This window comes from Antechinus flavipes, chromosome 2, assembly GCF_016432865.1.
Source record: "Antechinus flavipes isolate AdamAnt ecotype Samford, QLD, Australia chromosome 2, AdamAnt_v2, whole genome shotgun sequence".
NCBI classification, from domain to species: domain Eukaryota; kingdom Metazoa; phylum Chordata; class Mammalia; order Dasyuromorphia; family Dasyuridae; genus Antechinus; species Antechinus flavipes.
Genome location: NC_067399.1, coordinates 36,176,223 through 36,194,215, shown reverse-complemented (window position 1 = coordinate 36,194,215; position 17,993 = coordinate 36,176,223). Strand labels below are relative to the sequence as shown.

Here is a 17,993-nt window from a genome sequence, read left to right as displayed (position 1 = left end):
CAGTCCCAGGTCTGGGTTCTGACGGTTTCTAAGAATGAGGTTCTGGGCAAAGAGGGCTCAGGGGGAGCCTCTGATGGGAGCGTAACTAGCTGAGAAACAGGGACCAGAAGTCTGGGCCGCCATTCCCTTCTACCCTGGGTGATTGCAGCAGCCTCTGTCTGATCCCCCGCCTCCAGGCTCTCCTCTCTCCATTCAATCAATAGTGAGCAAACACAGGAAAAAGCATTCGTGTCATACTTGGGCTTAAAAAAAACATTTTTCTAATTAAAGATAAAAACAATTTTTAATGTTTTTCTATTTTGATTTTCAAATTCTCCCTCTCCCTCTTCTCGCCACTCACTGAGAAGTCCAGCAATATGACTCAGGTTATACGTGTGCAATAATGCTAAAAATAATGTTTGCACAAAACAAAATGCTACACACTGGGGAAAGTAATGGAAAAACAGAAACAGTCTCTGTACCACAGGTCCTCAGAATTCAAGGCAAAATGCAACATCATAATCTTTTCTTTTATTATTATTAACTACTTTTTACTGACTATCAAAGATTGCAAAGCACATTAAAATTTTCTCACTTTCTCTCTGTAATTTCTTTTTTTTAATATTTTATTTTATTTTATAATAACTTTATATTGACAGAATCCATGCCAGGGTAATTTTTTTACAGCATTATCCCTTGCACTCGCTTCTGTTCCGATTTTTCCCCTCCCTCCCTCCACTCTCTCCCCTAGATGGCAAGCAGCCCTATATATGTTAAATATGTTGCAGTATATCCTAGATACAATATATGTGTGCAGAACCGAACCGTTCTCTTGTTGCACAGGGAGAATTGGATTCAGAAGGTAAAAACAACACGGATAGAAAAACAAAAATGCAAATAGTTCACATTCTTTTCCCAGTGTTCTTTCTTTGGATGCAGCTGCTCCTGTCCATCATTTATCAATTGAAACGGGAGTTAGGTCTCTTTGTCAAAGAAATCCACTTCCATCAGAATACATCCTCATACAATATCATTGTCGAAGTGTAAAATGATCTCCTGGTTCTGCTCATTTCACTTAGCATCAGTTCATTTAAGTCTCTCCAAGCCTCTCTGTATTCATCCTGCTGATCATTTCTTACAGAACAATAATATTCCATAACATTCATATACCACAATTTACCCAGCCATTCTCCAATTGATGGGCATCCATTCATTTTCCAGTTTCTAGCCACTACAAACAGGGCTGCCACAAACATTTTGGCACATACAGGTCCCTTTCCCTTCTTTAATATTTCTTTGGGATATAAGCCCAGTAGTAGCACTGATGGATCAAAGGGTATGCACAATTTGATACCTTTTTGGGCATAATTCCAGATTGCTCTCCAGAATGGTTGGATTCGTTCACAACTCCACCACCAATGCATCAGTGTCCCCGTTTTCCCGCATCCCCTCCAACATTCATCATTATTTTTTCCTGTCATCTTAGCCAATCTGACAGGTGTATAGTGGTATCTCGGAGTTGTCTTAATTTGCATTTCTCTGATCAATAATGATTTGGAACACTCTTTCATATGAGTGGTAATAGTTTCAATTTCATCCTCTGAAAATTGTCTGTTCATATCCTTTGACCATTTATCAATTGGAGAATGGCTTGATTTCTTATAAATTTGAGTCAGTTCTCTATATATTTTGGAAATGAGGCCTTTATCAGAACCTTTAACTGTGAAGATATTTTCCCAGTTTGTTGTTTCCCTTCTAATCTTGTTTGCATTAGTTTTGTTTGTACAAAGGCTTTTTAATTTGATATAATCAAAATTTTCTATTTTGTGATCGGTAATAGTCTCTAGTTCATCTTTGGTCACAAATTTCTTTCTCCTCCACAAGTCTGAGAGATAAACTATCCTATGTTCCTCCAATTTATTTATAATCTCATTCTTTATGCCTAGGTCATGGACCCATTTTGATCTTATCTTGGTATATGATGTTAAGTGTGGGTCCATGCCTAATTTCTGCCATACTAATTTCCAGTTATCCCAGCAGTTTTTATCGAATAATGAATTCTTATCCCAAAAGTTAGGATCTTTGGGTTTGTCAGACACTAAATAGCTATAGTTGACTATTCTGTCTTGTGAACCTAACCTTTTCCACTGATCAACTAATCTATTTCTTAGCCAATACCAAATGGTTTTGGTGACTGCTGCTTTATAATATAATTTTAGATCAGGGACAGCGAGGCCACCTTCATTTGATTTTTTTTTTCATTAGTTCCCTTGAGATTCTTGACTTTTTATTGTTCCATATGAATTTTGTTGTTATTTTTTCTAGATCATTAAAATATTTTCTTGGAAGTCTGATTGGTATAGCACTAAATAAATAGATTAGTTTAGGGAGTATTGTCATCTTTATTATATTCGCTCTGCCTATCCAAGAGCACTTAATATTTTTCCAATTATTTAAGCCTGACTTTATTTGTGTGGAAACTTTTTTGTAATTTTGTTCATATAATTCCTGACTTTCCTTTGGTAGATAGATTCCCAAATATTTTATGGTATCAACAGTTATTCTGAATGGAATTTCTCTTTGTATCTCTTGCTGTTGGGTTTTGTTGGTGATGTATAAAAATGCTGAGGATTTATGGGGATTTATTTTGTAACCAGCTACTTTGCTAAAATTGTGAATTATTTCTAATAGCTTTTTAGTAGAATCTCTGCGGTTCTCTAAGTATGCCATCATATCATCTGCAAAGAGTGATAGTTTGGTTTCCTCATTGCCTACTCTAATTCCTTTAATATCTTTCTCGACTCTTATTGCAGAGGCCAGTGTTTCTAATACAATATTGAATAATAATGGTGATAGTGGACAACCTTGCTTCACTCCAGATTTTACTGGGAAAGATTCCAGTTTTTCCCCATTGCATATGATGCTTACTGATGGTTTTAAATATATGCTCCTGACTATTTTAAGGAAAAGTCCATTTATTCCTATGCTCTCAAGTGTTTTTATTAGGAATGGATGTTGAATTTTATCAAATGCTTTTTCTGCATCTATTGAGATGATCATATGGTTTTTGTTTGTTTGGTTATTGATATAGTCAATTATGCTAATAGTTTTCCTAATATTGAACCAGCCCTGCATTCCTGGTATAAATCCTACTTGGTCATAATGTATTATCCTGGGGATGATTTTCTGTAATCTTTTTGCTAATATTTTATTTAAGATTTGAGCATCAATATTCATTAGGGAGATTGGTCTATAATTTTCTTTCTATGATTTCAGCCTACCTGGTTTAGGTATCAGTACCATATCTGTGTCATAAAAGGACTTTGGTAGGACTCCTTCAATCCCTATTTTTTCAAATAGTTTATTTAGCATTGGAGTTAATTGTTCTTTAAATGTTTGGTAGAATTCACATGTAAATCCATCTGGTCCTGGGGATTTTTTCTTAGGGAGTTGGTTGATAGTTTGTTCTATTTCTTTTTCTGAGATGGGACAGTTTAGGATATTTACTTCTTCCTCTGTTAGTTTGGGCAAGCTATATTTTTGGAGGTATTCTTCTATTTCATTTAAGTTGTCAAATTTATCGGCATAAAATTGGGCAAAGTAACTCCTAATTATTGCTCTAATTTCCTCTTCGTTAGTGGCGAGTTCTCCCTTTTTGTTTTTAAGACTAACAATTTGATTTTTCTCTTTCCTTTTTTTAATCAGATTTACTAAGGGTTTGTCTCTTTTGTAGGTTTTTTCATAGAACCAACTCTTAGTTTTATCAATTAATTCAATAGTTTTTTTACTTTCAATTTTATTGATCTCTCCTTTTATTTTTAGAATTTCAAGTTTAGTGTTTGACTGGGGCGTTTTAATTTGTTCCTTTTCTAGCATTTTTAGTTGCAAGCCCAATTTATTGGCCTTCTCTTTCTCTATTTTATACAAATAAGCCTCTAGAGATATGAAATTTCCCCTTATTACTGCTTTGGCTGCATCCCATACATTTTGGTATGATGTCTCATCATTATCATTTTCTTAGGTGAAATTATTAATTATTTCTATGATTTGCTGTTTCACCCAATCATTCTTTAGTATAAGATTATTTAGTTTCCAATTATTTTTTGGTCTACTTTCCCCTGGCTTTTTGTTGAATGTAATTTTCATTGCATCGTGGTCTGAAAAGGATGCATTTACTATTTCTGCCTTACTGCATTTGAATTTGAGGTTTTTATGTCCTAATATATGGTCAGTTTTTGTATAGGTTCCATGAACTGCTGAAAAGAAAGGGTACTCCTTTCTGTCTCCATTACATTTTCTCCAGAGATCTATCATATCTAACTTTTCTAGTATTCTATTTACCTCTTTGACTTCTTTCTTATTTATTTTGTGGTTTGATTTATCTAATTCTGAGAGTGCAAGGTTGAGATCTCCCACTATTATAGTTTTGCTGTCTATTTCTTCTTGCAGCTCTCTTAATTTTTCTTTTAAGAAATTAGATGCTACACCACTTGGCGCATATATGTTTAATAGTGATATTGCTTCATTATTCATGCTACCCTTTAGCAAGATATAGTGCCCTTCCTTATCTCTTTTAATTAGATCAATTTTTGCTTTAGCTTGATCTGAGATCAGGATGGCTACCCCTGCTTTTTTTACTTCACCTGAAGCATAGTAGATTTTGCTCCAACCTTTTACCTTTAACCTTCATGTATCTCCACGTTTCAGGTGTGTTTCCTGTAAACAACATATTGTAGGATTATGGCTTTTAATCCATTCTGATAACTGCTTCCTCTTTATGGGGGAGTTTACCCCATTCACATTTATGGTTAAAATGACCAATTCTGTATTACTTGCCATCTTGTTAACCCCCGTTTATGCTTTTCTCTCTTCTTTCCTCCTTACCCCCCTTCCCAGTATTAAGCTTGTGAGCACCACTTGCTTCTCACACCCCTCCTTTTTAGTATCTCTCCCCACCCCCCGCCTTAGATTTCCTCCCCCATCTTACCCCTTTCCCTCCCCATTTCCGTATTCCTTTCCGCTTAGCTTATTCCTTCCCTTTTCACTTTTCCCTTCTCACTTCTCAATGAGGTGGGAGAAGTTTCACCATAAATTAAATATGTCTAAGATTTTTCTCTTAAAGCCAATTCTGAAGGCAGTAAGATACCCACAATATTCATCCCCCTCCATTCTTTCTCTCAGATATAATAGGTTTCCTTTGCCTCTTCATGAGATGTAGTACTCCCACTTTACCCTTTTTCTGGTACAATGTCCTTTCCACATCTACTTTCTAGAACCAGGTATACATGTATTCTTTATACCTCTTTATATCAGAAATACACTTCCCAAGATTAATCTTTACCTTTCTAGATTTCTCTTGAGTTCTATATTTGTAGATCAAACTTTTTGTTAAGTTCTGGCTTTTTCATCAAAAATAGGTGAAATTCGCTTACTTCGTTGAATGTCCATCTTCTTCCCTGGAAAAAGATGCTCATTCTTGCTGGCTAAGTTATTTTTGGTTGCAGACCAAGTTCTTTACCCTTTCAGAATATCATATTCCAGGCCCTTCGATCCTTTAGTGTGGATGCTGCCAGATCCTGGGTGATCCTTATTGTGGCTCCTCGATACTTGAATTGGGTTTTTCTAGCCGCTTCCAGTATTTTTTCCTTCGTCTGAGGGTTCTGGCATTAGGCCACTATATTCCTTGGTGTTTTAATTTTAGGATCCCTTTCAGTGGGTGATCGATCAATTCTTTCAATGTCTATTTTATCCTCTGTTCCTATGACTTCTGGGCAGTTCTCTTTGATAATTTCCTAGAAAATAGTGTCCAGGCTCTTTTTTTCATCATGCTTTTCTAGGAGTCCAATGATTCTCAGATTGTCTCTCCTGGATCTGTTTTCCAGGTCTGTTGTCTTCCCCAGAAGGTATTTCACATTCTTTTCCATTGTTTGATTTTTTTGGATTTGCTTGACTGATTCTTCTTGTCTCCTCGAGTCATTCAATTCCAATTGTTCGATTCTGATTTTTAATGAAGTATTTTCTTCACTCACTCTTTTATTTTTATTTTTTTAATTTTTTAATAACTTTTTATTGATAGAACGCACGCCAGGGTAATTTTTTACAGCATTATCCCTTGCATTCACTTCTGTTCCAATTTTTCCCCTCCCTCCCTCCACCCCTTCCCCCAGATGGCAAGAGTCCTTTACATGTTGAATGGGTTGCAGTATATCCTAGATACAATATATGTGTGCAGAACTGAACAGTTTTCTTGTTGCACAGAGAAAATTGAATTCAGAAGGTAGAAATAACCAGGGAAGAAAAACAAAAATGCAAATAGTTTATATTCATTTCCCAGTGTTCTTTCTCTGGGTGTAGCTGCTTCTGTCTATCTTTGATCAATTAAGGCTCTCTTTATCGAAGAGGTCCACTTCCATCAGAATACATCCTCAAACAGTATTGTTGTTGAGGTATATAATGATCTCCTGGTACTGCTCATTTCACTCAGCATCAGTTCATGTAAGCCTCGCCAGTCCTCTCTGTATTCATCCTGCTGGTCATTCCTTACAGAACAATAATATTCCATAACATTCATATACCACAATTTACTCAACCATTCTCCAATTGATGGGCATCCTTTCATTTTCCAGCTTCTAGCCACTACAAACAGGGCTGCCACAAACATTTTGGCACGTACAGGTCCCTTTCCTTTCTTTAGTATCTCTTTGGGGTATAAGCCCAGTAGAAACACTGCTGGATCAAAGGGTATGCACAGTTTGATAACTTTTTGAGCATAGTTCCAGATTGCTCTCCAGAATGGCTGGATGTGTTCACAATTCCACCAACAATGTATCAGTGTCCCTGTTTTCCCACATCCCCTCCAACATTCCCCATTATCTTTCCCTGTCATTCTAGCCAATCTGACAGGTGTGTAGTGGTATCTCAGAGTTGTCTTAATTTGCATTTCTCTGATTAATAATGATTTGGAGCCTATTTTCATATGTCTATAAATAGTTTCAATTTCTTCGTTTGAGAATTGTCTGTCCATATCCTTTGACCATTTATCAATTGGAGAATGGTTTGATTTCTTATAGATTAGAGTCAATTCTCTATATATTTTGGAAATGTTCACTCACTCTTTTAAAATCTTTTTCTAATTGTCCCATTGAGTTCTTTGGTTCTGTGGAATTTTTTTCCATTTCGCCAATTTTGTTTTTTAGAGAGCTGTTTTCTGTTTCCAGTTCACTAATCCTATTTTTCAAGGATTTTATTTCTTTATCCACTCTCTCTTTAAATGAGTGGGATGACTTCTCCAGACTCTCTTGCCAAGCCTCCCTTTCCTTTTCCCATTTTTCTTCTAGCTCCCTTGTGAGAGTCTTTTTAATTTCCTCCATGAGATTCATCTGTGCTGAGGAACAGATGATCTCCTCCTTTGGGGATTCACCTGGGGACTGTCTGTTTTTAGTCTCCTCAGGATTTGGAGTCTGCTCTCTATCTGTATAGAAGCTGTCAAGGGTTAAAGTCCTCTTCAGTTTTTTGCTCATTTTGTCAAAGAATCAAAGACAAACTAGCAAAAAGAGAAAAAGAAATCACCCCTAATCTGCTTTTTTGGGGGGAGGGGCTGGGTGGTGTTACCGAGCTTCCTCTACAGACTTCGGGGGCAGCAGCGAGGCTCTAGCCCTACTGTGCTGCGCCTGTGCTCTGAGATCCCAGAGCATGCTGAGACACTGTGGGGGAGGGGTGGCCAGGTCCCGAGAGACTCCAGCTGTTTGGGGTTGTATCATACAATTCAGAGGCTTGTAATGAAATGGATAGTGAGAGAAAATGCAGAGCTTACACAGCTGTGTGCCCCCTCTCCGCCATCTTGGCCTTAAGTTCATGAGAAGCATAAGAGGCCATGACTAGGGGCTTGAAATTAGAATAAATATTTTCATTTTAGAATACATATAACAGTTACATAGACATAAGGATAATAAAAAGATTGACAATAATAATATGGAAATAGCTAAATTATTAAAATATGAGGAAGCACTTTTAGGTTTAAATAAAAAATCATACCAATGATGATTAGTATCAGAAGTAACTAAATGTGAGGCCTCGAACAACTGTCTTGCCTCTATATGAGTCTGAATTCGATGTTCATTCAAGGCGCGCTGATGAGACTGTAATAGTCGCTTCAGGACATGAGATTGATTCAGAATATTAATTAAAGGTTGCAAAGACAAAGATGTATGGGGAAGAGGTAACAATTTGGGTGCCCACGTCACATTCTGTATCACATCAGTGTCAGAGGAAAAATAGAAATCATCACCCTGCCAGTGTAACAAGGAAACATCAGTTAAACAGCCAGAATAAGGAGGAGTCTGAGAAACAGAGGCTAGATCAGTAGCATTATTAGACACAACACATGTATGTTGGGCAGAAACTTCATATAGCATAGAAAAATTGTTTAAAGGATAGAGAGTTAGATCACAAAGATTAGAAGAATGTGGGAGAAGGCAGGGCTCCACCTGCCGGGTCATCATCCCACATATTCTGCCCTTATCAGTCAGTACACAGTCAGCTCAGGTGTGAGTTACATTATTACGACCTGTAGTTACTTTGTATGTGAGGTTACAAAATAATCATGCAGGACAAAAGGAATAGCATGAAATTGACACATAACAGTCCATCATGCACTTGGTAACATACAATAGCTCCCGTGCACCAGTGAGGGGTGCACTGTGCATTCTCAGGTTTAAGCTTTCTCCACATGTTATGTTGGGGGAATATTTAATCCCATATACGTGTGTCTCCTTCTTGTAGGAGACGTTGAGCATTCTCCTTTTGGATCAAGGTATACATATTTTGGAGAGAACATTTAGTCCAACTGAATAATTTGGCAACATTGTTAGCCAGGTGTAAATTGGCTAATGTACTGTCATCGAATACATGCAGAAATTGGCCTTGGTAGTTTAAAGGATTTTGGTGTGGTAGGATCGTTGTGGGTAACCATTGTGCATTAACAGTTAAGGCTTGAGATACATCCTGTCCAACACTGCGCAGTCTCAAGATCTATGGAATTAACTATACCCAAACCAGTTCGTGACCCACCAAGCAAAGTATCATACCAAGTTCTTCTCCTTCTGTTGCATAAGGGCAAGGGAGGAAAAGTAACATTATAGTGGAATACTATTTTGTGTTGTGAAATGGAAGTATTGGTACAAGTTTTAGGAACTCTTACAATGGATGGAGGATGTTTTTCAGGTTCTTTATACCATACCATTTTCATAAAATTCCAGTATGGTCTTCCAGTCCTTTCTTTAGAAATATAAATTGTAGATCCATTTTGACACATAAAATATTGATTATTATGTGGTGGGAAAGAATAATTGAAATATGTACTTTGAGTAACAGTAAAATTACATGACATCATAGCAGATTCAACAGTATTTCTATGTGTAGGAAAAGTAATAAAATTGAGATAAGAAAAACAACATAATAGTGTTATGTTAGCCTTAGGTATAACTGTAATAGTCCCATTGGTTTGATTAGATGTAAAGATTCTAAACACAGGTCTTGAAGTCATCCAAAAAGAAGATCCATCAGGTAAAATCCAGGTTCCTATTTGACACAGGGGTATATTGGGACACATAAATCCATCTTGAAACCTCTGAGTTTTGTTATCCCAATATAAAGGTATCGAAGTGTTGTACGGAGAGTCAGGTAGGTAATCAGCAGACCAGTCCCTGGGCAAATGTTTGCGAAGATGCATCAACATTCCTGAGGTCCGTGCCCATGCAGTCCACCAACCAATAAAAACTAGAAGATAATTAATTTTGTAAAAACATGTGTGTTAATGGAACATGATACCATTTATCAGTACCTGGATAAGCAACAATAGCAGTATTTGTATTCCCTTGGGCAATTAATTCAGCTCATCTAGGTTCATCAGTTGGGTGTTTTTTCACCTACACTTTAGTTAATCGTATTATTTTTTCAGGAGTCCAATAAATGTCATTGGAACTGCCAAATCCTTGCTCTTCTCTGTCTGTAACATCAGGGGATTGATTCATTTGAGTCCATTGACCTTTCAAATAAGGCAATATTACTAATTGACATATTCTTTCTCCTGCTTTACACGAGTAAGTGTCACTGATATGTGAATTATGTAAACATATTTTAATTTCTTCCCTGTAATCATTATCAATAACACCATCTAAAACATGTATTTGATGCTTTAAAGCTAGACCAGATACGGAAAATAATTGTCCATAATATCCAGAGGATAATTTAAAATCAATACCAGTATGACATAAATGTTGGCCTTGAGGAGAAATATTCACATCATGAATTACATATAAATCATACCCTGTGGATCCTAATGAAGCTCACCAATGTTGCCTAGCATTCTTATTTAGAGTCCACCATTGAATAGGGGGAAGAGATGATATCTTTCTTATTTGTAAATTAGGAGTCATTATCCTGGAGAGAGGAGTATCTTCTGCATCAGCTAGGGGTCTATTATTTAGTTGTTTTAGAGCTTCAAATAAATTTTCTTTCCATTTTCTCAAATCATTATTATCACTTAATTTCTTTAATTTTTCCTTCAATAATCCATTCATTCTTTCTAAAAGTCCTGCTGCTTGAGGATAATAAGAAATATGATAAATCCATTCAATATTATTATAATTACAATATAGTTCAATTTCTTTTTCTTTAAAATGAGTGCCATTATCACTCAGGATTTGCATGGGGTGCCATAATATAACGAAACAATTTGTCTAAGGTTTTACAAGTGTTCTTTTGCGTAGCTTTCTTATATGGACAAGCAGTAAGTATCCCAGAGTAGGTATGCGCACAAGTACAGGCATATTGGCACCCTTGATTCATAGGCAATGGGCCTATATAATCAATTTGCCAGATTTGAGCAGGTAGTGTACCCCGAGCCAGTTCCCCAGTCACCCTCCTGGGTAAAGGGCGCTGACTAAAGAGCTGGCACTGGGGACACTCCTGAGATATTTGTTTAAATAAGTGAAGAGGAAGATTGATTCCCCTATCTAATGCCCACCTGTAAGAAGCAAGTGTGCCAAGATGTCCCGCAGTGGTGTGGATCCATTTTCCTAACATTAGGTCATCATCCTTAGTGGGAATCACTTGCAGTGTCTTTCCTTGTATTTTGGATAGTTCATCTGCTTGTGCGTTATGCTCACCTTCCACGGAATCCATCTTTACATGAGCATTTACATGAAACACAGACACATTAGTATTCTGACACCAATCCCATATTTGTAACCACAATTTCTTACCCCAGACCTCCTTATCTCTTATCTTCCAGTCATGTTCTTTCCACATGGGCATCCAGACCACAAGCCCATTGGCCACTTCCCATAAGTCAGTAAACAAATAACACTGATTTCCTTTTTCACTCTGTATTGCTTGATAAGCAGCCATCAGCCCACTGGCTACTCTGGCCTTCTGTAGCCTCTAGAACAGTATTTTTTACTGGATTATATGCTATTGCTTTCCAATATCTTTTGGAGCCTATGGACTTGGCCGAACCGTCAGTAAACCAGACGTGGTCTTTTTGCTCTCTGGTTAAGGAATCATAATCTTGATTCCAAGATACTGGGGACTGCTCATATATTCTGGGTGTTTCCACACGTTCCTGCTGGTTGGAAAGTTCTAAAATCTTCTCATGCAGAGCAGACATTCCTTGCCATCCAGTTTTTACTCTATTTTGTAAATACCATTTCCATTTAATTATAGAAGATTTTTGAGCATGTCCAATTTTGTGGGAGTCAGATGTCCCCCAAATCCAGCTCATTATGGGTATAGCTGGCCTTAAAATTACTTCATGATTTAAAGTTAAATGCTCAGTTTCCACCAATGCCCAAAATGCTGCTAATAACTTTTGTTCAAAAGGAGTATAATTTTGTCCTGCAGGGGGCAATTTCCGGGACCAAAATCCTAGAGGAACATTCTTCCCTTGCTGTTTTTGGCATAAACTCCAATCTGCATATCCATTTAAAATAGATACCTGTAGGGACCTGTAGGTCCCTCCTTTACAAGCCATAAATCTAAGGCAGTCTGGATAGCAGCTTTAGCTTCTTCAAAGGCCTGTATCTCCTTGTCCCCCCACTCAAATTCATATTTCTTTCTAGTGACCTTGTACAAAGGCTGCAAGATCTGGCCTAAATAGGGAATATGATTCCTCCAAAATCCAAATAAGCCTATAAATTTTTGTGCTTCTTTTTTATCCCGGGGAGGAGAAAAGTCCAATATTTTCAGTCTGGTCTTCAGTAATATTTCTCTGTGGCCTTTATTCCAAATTATCCCTAAAAACTTTTCACTCTGGGCAGGTCCTTGCATTTTTTCAGGATTAATTTCCCATCCTTTCCCTTTCATATGTTCTATAAGCTGCACCAGTCGTTGTTCAGCATCTAAGTAGTCTTGGCTTGTATCATAATATCATCAATATAATGGGTTAATTTCACATCAGACCAATTAAGTTCATCCAAGTGCTCAGCCACTATCCGATGACAAATAGGGGGCTATGTAAATAACCTTGGGGAAGTCTGGTAAAGGTATATTGTCTACCCTGCCAGGTAAATGCAGATTAGTCCCACTGCTTAAGTTCTCTAAGAATAGTAAAAACTGCATTAGCTAGATCTATTACTGCACACCAGGAACCGGGATATGACTGCACAGCTTCTATTAAAGTAATAGTATCCGGGACAGCTGCATATAAGGGAGGGGTGACTTTATTCAATTGTCTATAGTCCACTGTCATCCTCCAGGACCCATCAGATTTTCTCACGGGCCAAACTGGATTATTCCAAGCAGTAGTCGTAGGAATTAACACCCCAGCTTGCACATATTCCTTTATAGTTTGAGTAATCTCTTCTGTCCCTCCTAGTATCCTATATTGCTTTTGACTAACAATCTTTGAGGGAACAGGAACAGACTGGAAGCATTGACAATTTTCCTACCACTACAGCTATTTGCAAAGTCCTTATAGCAAATTGATATTGTCCATCAGGTAAATGTAAGGTCATTTCCTTTAATATATCAATCCCTATGATATATTCAGGAATGGGCACGATTACAACCTTATATTCCCTTTGGGGAAAGTTCCAATTTTCATACACAATGACACTTGTCCTTACTTTGTGTCCTCCCAGCCCCAAGATAGTTATTGGAATTCCATTTCTGAATTTAGTAGGGTTCCCATAAATTAGGGTGGCCTCCACCCCTGTGTCCACTAATGCCTGAGTCTTGGTGGTTGAGCCACTTTTCCAGTATATTATGAAAGACATGTGGGGCCTATAATCAGTATGCAAGGTGTGGACACACAGAGCTTGGCCTTCACCCTATTCTCCCTTAAGATGGTCTAAAGAGGGGTACAGAGAGGTAGAAGTGGGCGGCACTGATGGGGTAACGTTCAGAGCAGATATCTAGCCTTTATTGCCTATTTTGTTATATAATTGATACATATCAGCAGTTGTGAGCCCATCTATCTCGTCTCTTTTTACTCTTGCTTTCAGGAGAGTAGAGAACATTTCCTTGCGGGACATTCTATTATTGCCTTTGTTTCCCCAGGGTGATTCCACTCTCGAAGGTTAGGATCCCCCAAGTCTCTGAACTCTCCCAGGTCTCCTAGCTGAGACAGCTTATCTATCACTGTCCCTAGCGACTCCCCTGAAGATGCCACCAACAAGGTTAAGATAAGATGTTTGTAAGCTGGGGGTGCAGATTTCACAACAGGAGCTCTATGCATTTCCAACACACCAGTATCAGTATAAGTGTCAGCATCTCCCACAAGAACAGCAGTTTTCATCACTTCTTCCTTCAATATCTGAATTCCATCCTTTTGGGTGTACTAAGGATGGTGAGCATTAGGCCACATGGAAGAATCAGGATATTGAGTCCTCAACCATTGGGCAGCTAATTCTAATATGGAAGTGTTACTTCCTGGAGCATTTAGCCCTAATTGGCTGTGATCCCTTATATTCTGCTGAACAAAGGGATTAGAAGTAAGACTGAGGAATTTTAAGCAGTCCTTAGGATCCAGCCAGACACCGCCTGCTCCTCCATCAGCTAACCTTATCAGCCAGGAGATAGTGACCCTCCTGACCTTTAAGAAAATCTGCTTTGTAAATCAGTTATCTCCCTTTGAGAAAAATCCTCAGTGATTTCTGTTATTTTAGGTTGATTATTCCCTTCCTTTTCAGCTTTCCTATGCACTATAGGTCTTACTTTTTCTTCCACATCGGGTATATTTTCCTCAATCACTTCCTCCCATCACTCATCATCTTCATCCCAAATATCTCCATCCCATTTATCAGGGTCCCAATCAGATTTAGCCAAGGCAATCACGGCATGAACCTTCTTTTTATTCACTTTGCCCCAGTGATTCCTGTACTTATATTGTGCTACTCTCACCGCAGCCTTTTCTGCGACATGCTGATAATTCCTAGCCTGATCTCCTAGAATGAAGTTCTTTCACTGCAACATGGACATTCTGCCTTTTAGCTCTGCTAACTCCTTTTCCATTTGAATTTTCTCATCTTCCTTTTTTATCTAGCTCCTGACATACCTTGTGGTACGCCGTTAACAAAGCCCAACCACTTCTACTATACCACTCATCTCTTTCCCTTTCTCTATGGGAATGTTAGATAAACATTCAGCTAACTGGGGCCGCTTGCCATTTCTCACTCGGCTGCCCCAGGCTTCACAAGATCCCGTATTTTGCGCCCAGATCTTTGCTAAGAAAGAAAACAGGGCGTCTTCCCACCTCGGGACCTCAGCCAGGGCGGGAGTCTCATTAGTTTTCTTAAAGAGAGGCATTTGTATATAGTGGATCCTGTTCGTGATGCCAATTTTGTTATGAGATTTTAGGGAAAAGTTCAAATTTGCTCCTATAAATGATGTTCTCAGACTCAATCAAAGTGAAAGTAAAATTTAATTAAACAATACACAGAATAGAATGCTTACAACAACAACTCACACAGCAAATAATACATAAAATACAAAGAATAATGAGAATTATGATTAAAATAGCAGAGAGAGAGAGAGAGAGAATACATCACAAATCGGGGGAGCTCCAACTCTAATTTACTGGCAGTGGCTGGGAAACCCCGGTATTTTCAGCCTTTTAGTCCCGAACGGGAAAATCCTAGGCAGATCATCATCTCTGTAGGTGAGGTTTCAAAATGGAGAATGCTTTACCTGCTTTTTATAGGAATCAGGACAAAGAAGGCTTTGAATCAAATAAAGACCTCATATAAGACAGGGATGTACCGACAAGGGCTCCAGATGGTTATAGTCAAGTGTTGCATTGACACAGGGGCCAGTCGTTATCAACAGCAACTGTTCCAAGGAGTGGTGAATTCCTGGAATCGTGTATTTGGAGCTAAAACACATGTGGTATGTTCCCAGCTTATAGGTTAAAAACTGGTCAAATTCTCATGAGAGAAGGAGCTAAAACATATGTTCTTATGGGTTAAGGAACGGTCAGGTTCTCACAGGGGGGGTCACGTCCTACCTTAATTAGGTTCACATGGTTTGCATGGGAATTAAGTTCATATGGGGAAAGTCAGTCTACTAGAGATTGGGTTCACATGGTTCGCATGAGATTAGGTTCACATGAGATTAGGTTCACATGGGGAAAATCACATCCTTACAATGATTTGAAATGACCTTACTAATAATATAGAGATTTCTTCTTCACTTAGTCCTGACAAGATGAGAGTCAAGATAAAAAGGCGGAGGGCAGGAGGCAGCAAGGCGAGGGGCAATACTCCAAAGGAGGGGGAATTATCCCAGCAAGGATTGAGATAAGGCACCTGGAGCTTTATGACTCAATGGTATTTCAGGGCCTCAATTCCCCCAAGCCTAGTGGCAAGGAAAAAAGAGTGAGGCGATAATAATTTTATCCAGGGCATAATAATTCGGGGAAACTGAGGCATAACAATGCTCAGGAAAGGAAAAACTCAAGCTCTGACCCACCAAGCTTTACTGATCGCATGCCTGGCAGGTTTATAATCTAAGATTTGAATGTAAAACCAAAAACACTCCCTTTCTCTTTGGTTTACAATTCCCCTAACTTTTCCCTCTCTCCCACAAGAGAAGTGACACAGCTGGCTCCTAGTAGAAGAATAGGATTTAGCCTCCCCACACAGAGATTGTTTCTGCCTTTGACCTGGGCAGAAGCACCTCCTCCCCAGAACTGAGAGGCTGAGGTTTTGTTCAGGGCCCCAGCTCTCTGGGAGAGCTACCAAGAGCAGTCATTGCCTGCAAGCTCTGCCCCTCTAGCACTGATTAGGGAAAGTGGAATCTGTCCCAGACCCACTGCCACTGAGTGAGGCTGGGACCCCAGAAGGCACAGAAGATCTTTCATTGATCAGGAGTTTGGGGACCGTCCTACCTCCTGCTGCTACGAGGTTCTCCACTTGCCAATGTTACAACTGGCATTGCCTTAGATGGGGACTCTGTCCTGGGACCACAGACGAGGAGGCTGGAGGCTGGATCATCACAGGATCCCTACAGGATTCCTAATGTGGGAAGAATGACCAAAAAGTCAGGGGAATACATTTTGTGAAGAACTACACACGGTACAGAGAATGTCAGGGAAGATTATCCTTCCCTGGATGTGGGTGTTGTGTGTAAGATGTCAATCCCAGGGAATATAGGGAACATTCACACACACACACAACCTCTGGTGAATACATTTCTAGATATGGAAGCTTCTTTGCTCTGCTCAGCAGTATCCACCTTTGGGTTGTCTAGTTCTGGTGATGGGATGCTGGGACCAGGAAGATGTTTAACTGACCCAAACCAGTTTGGCTGCAAGAACCTCAGCCCCGAATATTCATTTCAGCCTCTTCTTGACATAATAGCATTAGAGTTCTGATTCCTGCTTCCTGGTTCTTTCTTCATAAAATCTTCCTCATTCTTTATTCCTTAGGAGGTAATTTGGAAAAGACCTTCATCTTACTGGAACAGTGCTTAACAGGGCAATCCCCCATCCTACCCTCAGAAAGTATCTATATTTCAGATGAAATTGAGGGTCAAGTACTGAGGGTCTCTGGACTTTTCCTTCCAGAACAGATCTGAACTTAGAACTCACCTAAATAGTGACAGATACCTGGAAGGTGAGTAATAAACGTGTACTGACAGTTTCATGGAGGAAATTCTGTCTCTTTTTACATTTAGGATAAAATACAAACCACTCTGTCATTTAAAACCTTTACCATCTAGCTCCTCATTTCTATCCAGATTAATGGCACAATGCACCCTTTATTCAATAATCCAAAATAAATAGCTGTCTTACTCTCTACCACAAATGGTGTTTCATCTCCTGACTCCAGACCTTTACCCAGGTTGGGCCCCATTCCTGAAATGTACCATGCAGATGCCTGACTCTGTGAATCCCCAGAATTCTCGAAATCTGAGTTCCAGCATCTACCATTTTTTGAGGAGAGCTTTTTCCCTGACTGCCCATGTCTCAGCTTCCCAGAAAACTAAAATTGCATTTGTACGGACATTACTGTGCTTATTCTAGAGCCTTTATTTCATGTAATAAAACTCTGATATATTAGAAAATTCATTTGAAGCCTATAATCCCACTCCTGGGACTGGGAGCATGAGGTTACAGGAAAGAGTCTGGGAACATTCTGAGGAGAGGGACCCAAACACCTCTAGGTTAAATCTCAGAGATGAGCTGATCCTCTCTTCTTTCCAGTGACAAAGGCTGACCAGAAAGCTTCTGGTGGCAGTGAAACTATGTGTGGGCCCTTGGTCCTGAAGGCAATGGACAGAGCCTTGGGCTTTCATACAACCAGGAGATCCCTTGGGGCAGAGAATCCAGGCAGAGACCCCATCAGAGACAGCAGTGAGTGAGGGGGCCGGCCCTGCCCCCTACTCTCCTGGGAACTCCCCCCCCCCCCCGTGTCTAGTGGGAGGTACACTCTAATCCCACACACATGAGCCTGAGCAAGTCAATGAGGGATCCTGGAGATACAGAAAATAATCAGATGCTAATTGGGGGTGACTGA

The 17,993-nt window shown here is 39.1% G+C and overlaps 1 gene segment (V, D, J or C); it reads right to left on the bottom strand.

The window, feature by feature from the left end:
• LOC127546354 (immunoglobulin kappa variable 3-11-like) overlaps nucleotides 1–17,993 on the bottom strand; it is a 64,702-nt gene that overhangs the window by 17,463 nt on the left and 29,246 nt on the right.